This window comes from Gymnogyps californianus, chromosome 27 (assembly GCF_018139145.2).
Source record: "Gymnogyps californianus isolate 813 chromosome 27, ASM1813914v2, whole genome shotgun sequence".
Classification (NCBI taxonomy): domain Eukaryota; kingdom Metazoa; phylum Chordata; class Aves; order Accipitriformes; family Cathartidae; genus Gymnogyps; species Gymnogyps californianus.
In genome coordinates, this window is record NC_059497.1 from 1366583 (window position 1) to 1374651 (window position 8069).

General features: G+C 50.0%; 1 protein-coding gene across 1 annotated transcript in view; it reads right to left on the minus strand.

The window, feature by feature from the left end:
- Positions 1-4382, minus strand: part of RAP1A (RAP1A, member of RAS oncogene family) — a 50142-nt gene extending 45760 nt beyond the window's left edge. The window contains exon 1 of the mRNA XM_050911590.1: positions 4256-4382. The gene's annotated coding sequence lies outside the window, so the exon portion shown is untranslated. The remainder of the gene's footprint in view (positions 1-4255) is intronic.
- Between the last annotated feature and the right edge of the window lie 3687 nt (positions 4383-8069).

The following is an 8069-nucleotide window of genomic DNA, read 5'->3' on the forward strand; positions in this document are numbered from 1 at the left end:
CAGACTTTGCAAGTACATGAAATTAGATCTGGATGAATGTGAACCTGGTTATGAAATGATTAGAAGAGAAAGGGGGTCCAAGTTCAGCTGCAGTCAGAGGGACTTTTCCTACTGCGTTCAACAGGGAATAAATCTGGATCTTCATTTCTCCCAGCCCCACACGCTGCCCTTCTCCTTTCGCAGGAGGGATGCAGCCCCACGGACAGACTGCCGGCGCTGGAGGAGCCCCTTTCAGTGCTGTGCTGCTGCACCTTATCTCTTGTGCAATGGGGGATTGCTCATCAGCAAATTCAATCTGTCAACAGGGTATTAAATCCTGTGTCCACACCTTGTCTCGCCCTCAGTGCGTTTTCCAATTTATAACAAATCCTATTATTTCAGGGACATCTACAGTGTTACTGACATCATCACTTACATCTGCTTGAAGTGGCCAAAACCTGCTGATGTCCCCAAACAGTGGATTTCTACTCCACACAACCTCAGCAACAACACAAGGTTATAAGGCAAAGAGAATCGAGTCTTTACATCCTGTCACATCCAGGATACAACCTGTTATGTCCTGGGCACGGCCCAAGATATCCAGTGGCCCTTAACATTGCAGTTTTATAAAAAAAATTGTAATTTATCACAACCTTTCTATTTATATAAAACATGAGTTGCCACAAGAACGTCTTTTCTGAACTCTCCAATCTAAATCCATTGATATTGTTAAATTATACCAGCATTTCAATCCCCTTTTCCTGGTATGTGGCAGCAGTGAAAGACTGAAGGGAAGAGGCTGTTATCCCTAGCACCTGCAGTAGGATTGCAATTCTTTGCCTGGTTTTGCAGCTGAGTTGCAGGGGTTGCACTGAGACTTACACAGACAAATGAAAACGAATCATAATCCCTCGGGACTTTTTTATTCCAAAATAACAATTGCCCCATTGGATAAATTATCACAAGTTCAGCTGATGTAAATATCTAGCTAATGCCCATTTGCTGATTTAATGAAATCCAGAAACAATTTGCAATCGCATAATGAGCTTGGATTCCTGGCTGATAAAATCACAGGACTAGAGAGCAGAAGTCAGCTCAGTAACACACATCAACAGCACATTTAAATGAAAGTGTATTTGACACTGTACAGGCTAATAACACATTATTATTCCTCTAGTTGTTAAAAGTAAAGATGCTGACTGCATGATGATCATGTCTTGACTGTCTGAACTTAAACCGCACAAAAAAGGAACTGATCCTCTCTAAACTTACAAGAATAGGGTTTTTTAAACTATAGTCATGGAAGAATCAGGGAAAAAAACGCTCATTACAAAGAGCTCAACATGAGCTTTTGAAGTGCAAACATAAGATTTTCTTTACAGATGAGATTGCAGTGTATCACTAGGAATAATGACTTAATTATGTTATTAACAGCGCATACCCACATCGCTGACACTGTACTGACAGCGACTCCTTTGGCTGATAACGTGGATGCAGGGGTCACTGAGCATGCACTTCATCTCGCATTGCCAGCCGTGCAGCACCCTGATGCGGTGCTCCAGAGGGTGCAGTGTCCTTGCCAGGGAGCAGACCGTAAAGGATCACGTAACACACACCAGCATCTGACAAGTTCTGTGGAGGCAGGTGAGCTCCAAAGCCGTGAGCCTGTTACCAGAGCAGACAGACAGGACCAGACAGACTCCTCTGCTGAAAACACCGTCCCTCCTCAGACTGCAGCAGACCTGTTTTTTCCATGCCCACTGTCCGGCTGCGTGAAGCTACCAGATAATTAGGCAGATGAGCTGGGAGGTGCGGAAGCTGGGGAGGGATGGCTGGTCCCAAGGCACTGCTCCACAAAAGGTCTAGCAGGTTTCCAAAGGGAAAGCCTGGGCTGGCTTTTCCATGAGCTACAAACCTGGGGCAGCAGCACTGCTGCCATTCTCCTCTCCCGACTCAGCCAGTATCGTTAAAGTGGCCTGAAAACACAGGGAAGGCTGAACCCCAACTGGTAGCTGCAAACGCTAAAGTACTTTCCAGGTTTGAGCCTTAAAGATATCTCCACCTGTGAGCACGGGGACTGCAGAAAGGATGAGGAGGCAGGAACAGGGCTCCCTTTATCAAAAGTACCAGCGAGCCTGGGCTTTCCTCCTTTGTGACTTTCACTGGTCTCTCCAAAAGGGACATAGGATGGAGGCTTCTTATGCAGCTTCCCAAACGTTATCCTACCTTGCAAGCATGCCAGAAAAGCCCAGTGTCAGTCTGGTGTCTGCTCTTCGCAATTCTGCAGAGTAGGGAGAAAGGCAGAGACTGACACGGGTTTCTGGTTCAAGGGTTTTATAAATAAATATCATAGGAGGCTGTGAATCTCGCTGGGGAAGGAAGCACAAATCACACTTCCCGCTGCTCAGGTATGACAGGGAACTGCTTATTATCATACACAGGGTTTCCCATTTTTTAGTCTAATGGCAACATAATGGGCTGCTTTTACTATTTGCTTTCTGCAAGCAAGAATTTACTTGTCCAAAAATGTAGCAGCCTGGCATTTACTACCAGAGGAGACTGTTGGCAAGGAAATGACCCTCAGAGAGCTAAAACAGGAGCTGAGACATTAGCCTGTGTACCTCTCTCTTGTCTTTAATCACAGGTGTTGGTTGTGGAGCTATATTTGAATCAGTCTTCCAAGCAATCTGTTATCCATGCATCTCCCCACTACATAGCCGGTCTATTCATGGCAGAGAGCTGCTACCAAGCAGTTTGCTCTGTCTGTTTTTGGATGGGAGAGGTGATTGTGTTTCAGAAGCTGGGACACACAATGGGACATGGTCCCAGCTTGGGGTGGGATCTAACCCAGCAGCAGCTCATACCTACACAAATCATCTGGCCAAGTAGAAACACAGGAGTGAATCGGAGAAGGGTGATGGGGAGGTCTGTATAATTTTTATGGCAGCAGCCTGGAGGCCCAGAAGGAAATAGCCTCCCCACACAGCTCTGCGCACATACCGCTTTCAGTTGCTCTTCTCTGGTAGGGAAACTGGAGGATGTATTAGCTGCAGTTCCTTTACCCTGGGACTTTCTCCAGCGACTGATGTTTTGTTCCTCCTCCCAACCCGCTTGTAAACATGGGTATCTGCAAAGGGGAAACACCGGAGCAGTGCTACCCTTCTGCCAAGCAGAAAGCCACCTGCCTCTTGCTTCTGCCAGCCAGTGAGTGAAAAACAACAGCAAAATATTTTACTCATCCATGAAAATGAAAGTTACTTTCCCCAGGCGAGGACCATACGAGGCCGTGCAGTACACTCCAGGATTCACTCACATAACCGTAGCTGATGAGAACGGAGCACGTTGTGACACACGGTTGCAGGACACTTGACAAATCCTCTGACAAGCGTGCCTGGCAGGTCTGGCTAGCGTCTCCACACAGAGACCCCCATAACACAGCACAGCCCAGGGCCTGATTCTGCCCTCACTTATCCCATGCACAATTTGCAAAGTGACTTGATCAAAGCTGCTGGATTTGCACGAGACAAAGCCAAACGAGAGGAGGCTGAAGCCCCCAGACCCCCACACAGCAATGGCCAGGAGAGGCACAGTCTCAAGCACAAAAAGCTGGGACAGCAGAGTTCAAAATGAGCAATAACAAGCATTATTCTTTCAGCTGACAAACTGTGCTCACTGCTCAAAGGCAGCTGCAACCACATATTCTCTGCTATTACCCAACTTCTTCCTGTACAGCACTTCGGAGCCAAGCACTCGCTCACCCCACATGACTAGCTGGTGCCTCGGTGTGTCACCCAGGTACCAAACCTCATCCTCCACAAGCAGTTCCCAGCTGGTTTCACCTGTTTCTAGGACAGATGCAGCTTCCATTTTTCTACTTCCATTTTGTAAAATTCAGGCAGTATAGGGAAGGGGCAGGAAGTATGGAGAAAAAGAAAAAAATAAAATAAAAATTAAATTTTAATGTTTTAAGTACTAGAGGAAGTCAGAGACATTCCTTTGACTTTGTAGGTACGCTGGTAACCACACACAATGAGGCAAACATTGCCTTGAGATTAAAAGTCATATGTATTGAAATGGGAGAAAGTCTAATTCACCAAGTGCTTGCTCCCATGTTTCCTTTCATGGGTTTTAAACACTTGTTTTGTTTAAACATTGTCACACAATGACTGTATTATAGCCAGGGGGTAATTTTTGATTAGTAGGTAAAAGTAGCAATCCAGCTACTTGTCTACAAGCTGCTGGAAACCCCTTGAGATCTATGAGATTTCTTCATTACCTGTTCCTGATTTCTCCCAGTTGATAGCTGGTCTCTTCCAGGGTCAGTCCTGGTGACTGCCAGTATCCAGGGATCGGACATGGCAGGAACCACGAGTCTTCAGACAGTCCTCCTCAGCCAAGCCCCAGGCCAGCAGCACACCCAGCCGCCAGCAGCCTGGATCACCTGGATAAGAGATGTGTGTTTCCAATTAGTGCTGCTCGGCTGTCCTAAGTGGACTTAATCATCCCATAGCCTTGGAGACCCTCCAGCATGCTCCAGCAATCTCTTACTCCTTCTGCTTTCAGGTGTTAGCAGGAGCTTGTCTTAAGACAGCTGTTTCAGGAGAGGCTGTTTCTCAGCTCTTTTTATTAGTTGCTCCACTATAATTACACTTACAATAACACTTACCCTTATGATAGCACTCTTCATTGTCTGATTGCTTCCTGAATGCAAGCTAATAATACTCGCTTTATGCTTCTTGCTCAGGAAAGAATGGGTATTTCCCTACAGAAAGGCTGTTACTTTATGTTAACAGGGAAGCAAACACTGAATAAGAGGGAGCACAAGGCACCTATGTCTCCTCACAGCCTGTGCTGAAAAGAAAACGTTGCCCTCCCAAGTACAGTAGTCCTTGGTCCTTTTGGGCAGAAGCAGCGTGTCACAGTCACCATCCAACCAGCAATGCAACCACGAATTCATCTCTGAAATCAGCTGTTGCCACCTCGCCAGATCATGAGTCATTTCCACTCCAGTTATGACTCAGTTGACTGGAAACTTTGCCTGGGTCAGAGCTGGATGTCTTGTTCGTGTTTCTTCAACCCTCATGAGGTTTCTCCCCGTGGGCAGGCAGATCAGTGCTGCCGCTGGCTCGCGCGGGCTGGGCAGTCACCCCGTGGTGCCCGGATACCTGCGGCCGCACACGCGGATCTGCCTTTCTGCAGCTAGAGAAAGCGGTAAACTCTTCAAAAGATGAGCCGTTGTGTCTGTCACCAGCGAGCAGCATGCATGGCTGCATTGCCAGCAGAAAAGAAGCCCAATTACATCCTAGAAACATTTGGGGGTGCTTTGGTTTTCAACACTTTCCTCTGTTGCCCTTTGAAAAGAAAGTGTTTGTATAAATAACAGCAGATGCATTTTAAAATAGCTCATCTCCCAGCCAGTGTTTAGCAACAGAAATGAGCAAAGATAAAACAGTTGCATATGATGTGAGAAACACAACAGATGGGTTTGCATGGAGAAGCAGGCCAGCCTGCGCTGTCTGTGTCAGCGCGAGTGGACTCTGTTGCTATCTGCCTGCACAGATTGCAGCACCCGGGGCTGCAGCAGCTCCCTCCTAGGACTCAGCACCAGCAGAAAAGTGCTCGTAGCGCTGCACATTTTTTGCCTGCTTGTTTCAGCATTAATGAGAGTATCTGCGCGTGAGGTGCTGGCTCGATACAGCGAGCTAGGGTGCAGAGGCGTGCAGAGCCCAGCAAGTGCATCTCAGGTCTCTTTGCTGCGGCTCTGCCCCAGGCGCTGCCGGCGCTGCCTCCCCCGGGGCAGCCTCGGGGGCAGCGGCTGTGGGGGCCCCTTCATCCCGCTGCGTGGCAAGTGCTGTGCTTCCCGTCCCGAGTGCTCCTTGCAAAGCACGGCCAGCCCAGGGGGGCAGCTGCAGCCTTCCCCGCTCCCCGCGCTGGTCACCCGTGCTTGGGTTTGCAAAACTAATAGCTGAGCCCAGAAGGTGGGAAATGGAGCATTTCCTAAAAGCACTGGTTGGTAATAATTTCCATATTACAAGGAAACGTGTAATGACTCTGAACTCCCACTGGAGCAGGACTGTTTTAATGGCTGTCTCTGAGAAGAGAAGCTTTACCTCAGGCTTACGGCTGACACTGCTTTGTGACTGTCCTGGTTTCGGCTGGGCCAAAACCAGGACAGTGATCAACTGTGTGAAACGGCAGCTTCTCTCCTCGCATTAACGTGCAAAAGCTTCAAGTCTTTTCCTTCAACTCACAAGCCTTCAGAACAAATGCAGCCATTTGTTCTCATACGCAGTGCTTTGTTTTCCTTCTCTATTTGACACCGAAACCTCTTGCTTTCCAGAGGCATGCCCACTTGGATATGACAAACTCTTGTACGTGAACGTGATGATGGTATAGGTGTAGGACTGACAGCGGTGAAGATTAAGGTCTCATGGACTAAAGTTGTATCAGCATTTATGCCAGGCAACGCCAAGTATTGGAAAAAAAGCTGAACCCACTGCCCCACAGCACGCAGCCCCGCAATGACTCAAGCAGTGTGGGGGCAAACAGCCGGGGTTTTGGTCACCTAGTTTCTTGGCTTCCCACTAAAACAGACGGGTGGATGTCGGACTGAGCCCCCTCCAGCCGGCAGGCAGTGCCAGTGAGGAGCAAGCCACGGCATTGTACCTGCATGGTGGGGAGGGCTGGAACGAAGCTGTGCTCCCAGGGCTGTTTTCTCAAGGAAGCAGCATGCCGGGAATGAGGGTATTTATCTGCCAGGAGATCTCACATTTACTCAAAACAGCCAGGAAGTCTCCCAAGAACTGCTGTCCCATTTGATACACCAGCATGTGTACCGAGCTCGTGGGGTGACTGGGTCCAGTTCTTAGAGTTACCTTAATAACAGAAAACTCCACTTGTATTTCCAGAGTTACAGAAACCACAAAGATATCAGACCATTTAATCACTTGTTTTACTGCCTGCGCTGTATGTTGTGGTGAGGTGCCGCATACCAGACTGACGGGTTCTCACTGATGGCTCCTGTCACCGCTGCGTGTTGCTGCCGGGGCACGTCCCCGGGAGGGAGCCAGGGCTCCCCATCCCTACCAGCAGCTCCTTTGCTCATCCACTCCGCTCTGTGCCCTCCGTCCCTCGGCAGCGAGCGGAGGGGCAACTCAGCACAGGCTCCAGCCCCTCCACGCTGACCCTGCGCTTGGAGCCTGCCGGCCTGCCTGCCTCCGTGCCAGGCTGGCCGGGAACCGGGGAGGTGCCCTCCATGGCCTCCCTGTCGCTCCGCCTGGGATCTTCCAGGCACGCCGCTGCAACCGCTTTGATGCCAGCGGGACAGCAGCAGCTCTTCGGCGCTGGCTGTGCTGGGGCTTGGTCGCTTCTGCTGCTTCACCAGGAGTCTTCCCAACTGGCAGGTGTCCTGGCAGCCCGCACACCGGGTTTTTCCATTGAGGTTTGATGCAGAATGAGAATGACTAATATCTTGCAATTGCTAAGAAACGTCCTCAGTGTGGTTCTTCCAGTGTCACCATATTTCCTCTGTGCACGGTGACTTGTGCTGTGACCTGCAAATCCCTACAGAGCAAGCCTCCATGCTGCCTGCCCACTGCCATCACCCTGTCAAATCTGTCATGCTTTTAGCTGAGCACTGCTGGTAGCAAGGACATCGGTTACGGAGGACAACAGGCAGGTCTGGGCCTGGAGCCTCTGATTAGGAGCTGTTTCTCCTCCAAACCCAGCCAATACTCCCCCAGCACTGGTGACACAGCCTGTGGTCCCGACCCCACAGCCTCTGTGCCAGCGAGGAGGAAGAGAGGAGCTTCCCGCTCGCCTGGCCACGGGCAAGCCCACGGCAGGTAGAGCTGCCTCGGAGAGCCGGCACACAGGCATGGAGCGGGTCCAGCACTCCTTCCCAAAGGCAGCATGGCGGGACAGCAATGCAGAGCCGCAGCCACATTGCCTCTGCAGTGGCAGATCCGTGCTGTGCCAGGCGGGCTGGGAGGGATGTTTTTCTTGGGCCGTGAGCAAGCAAGCGGTGCCAGCAGCAAACTTCATGACCCCGAAGCAAGGCGAGTGCCACTCCCTCAGACTCATCTCTCCCG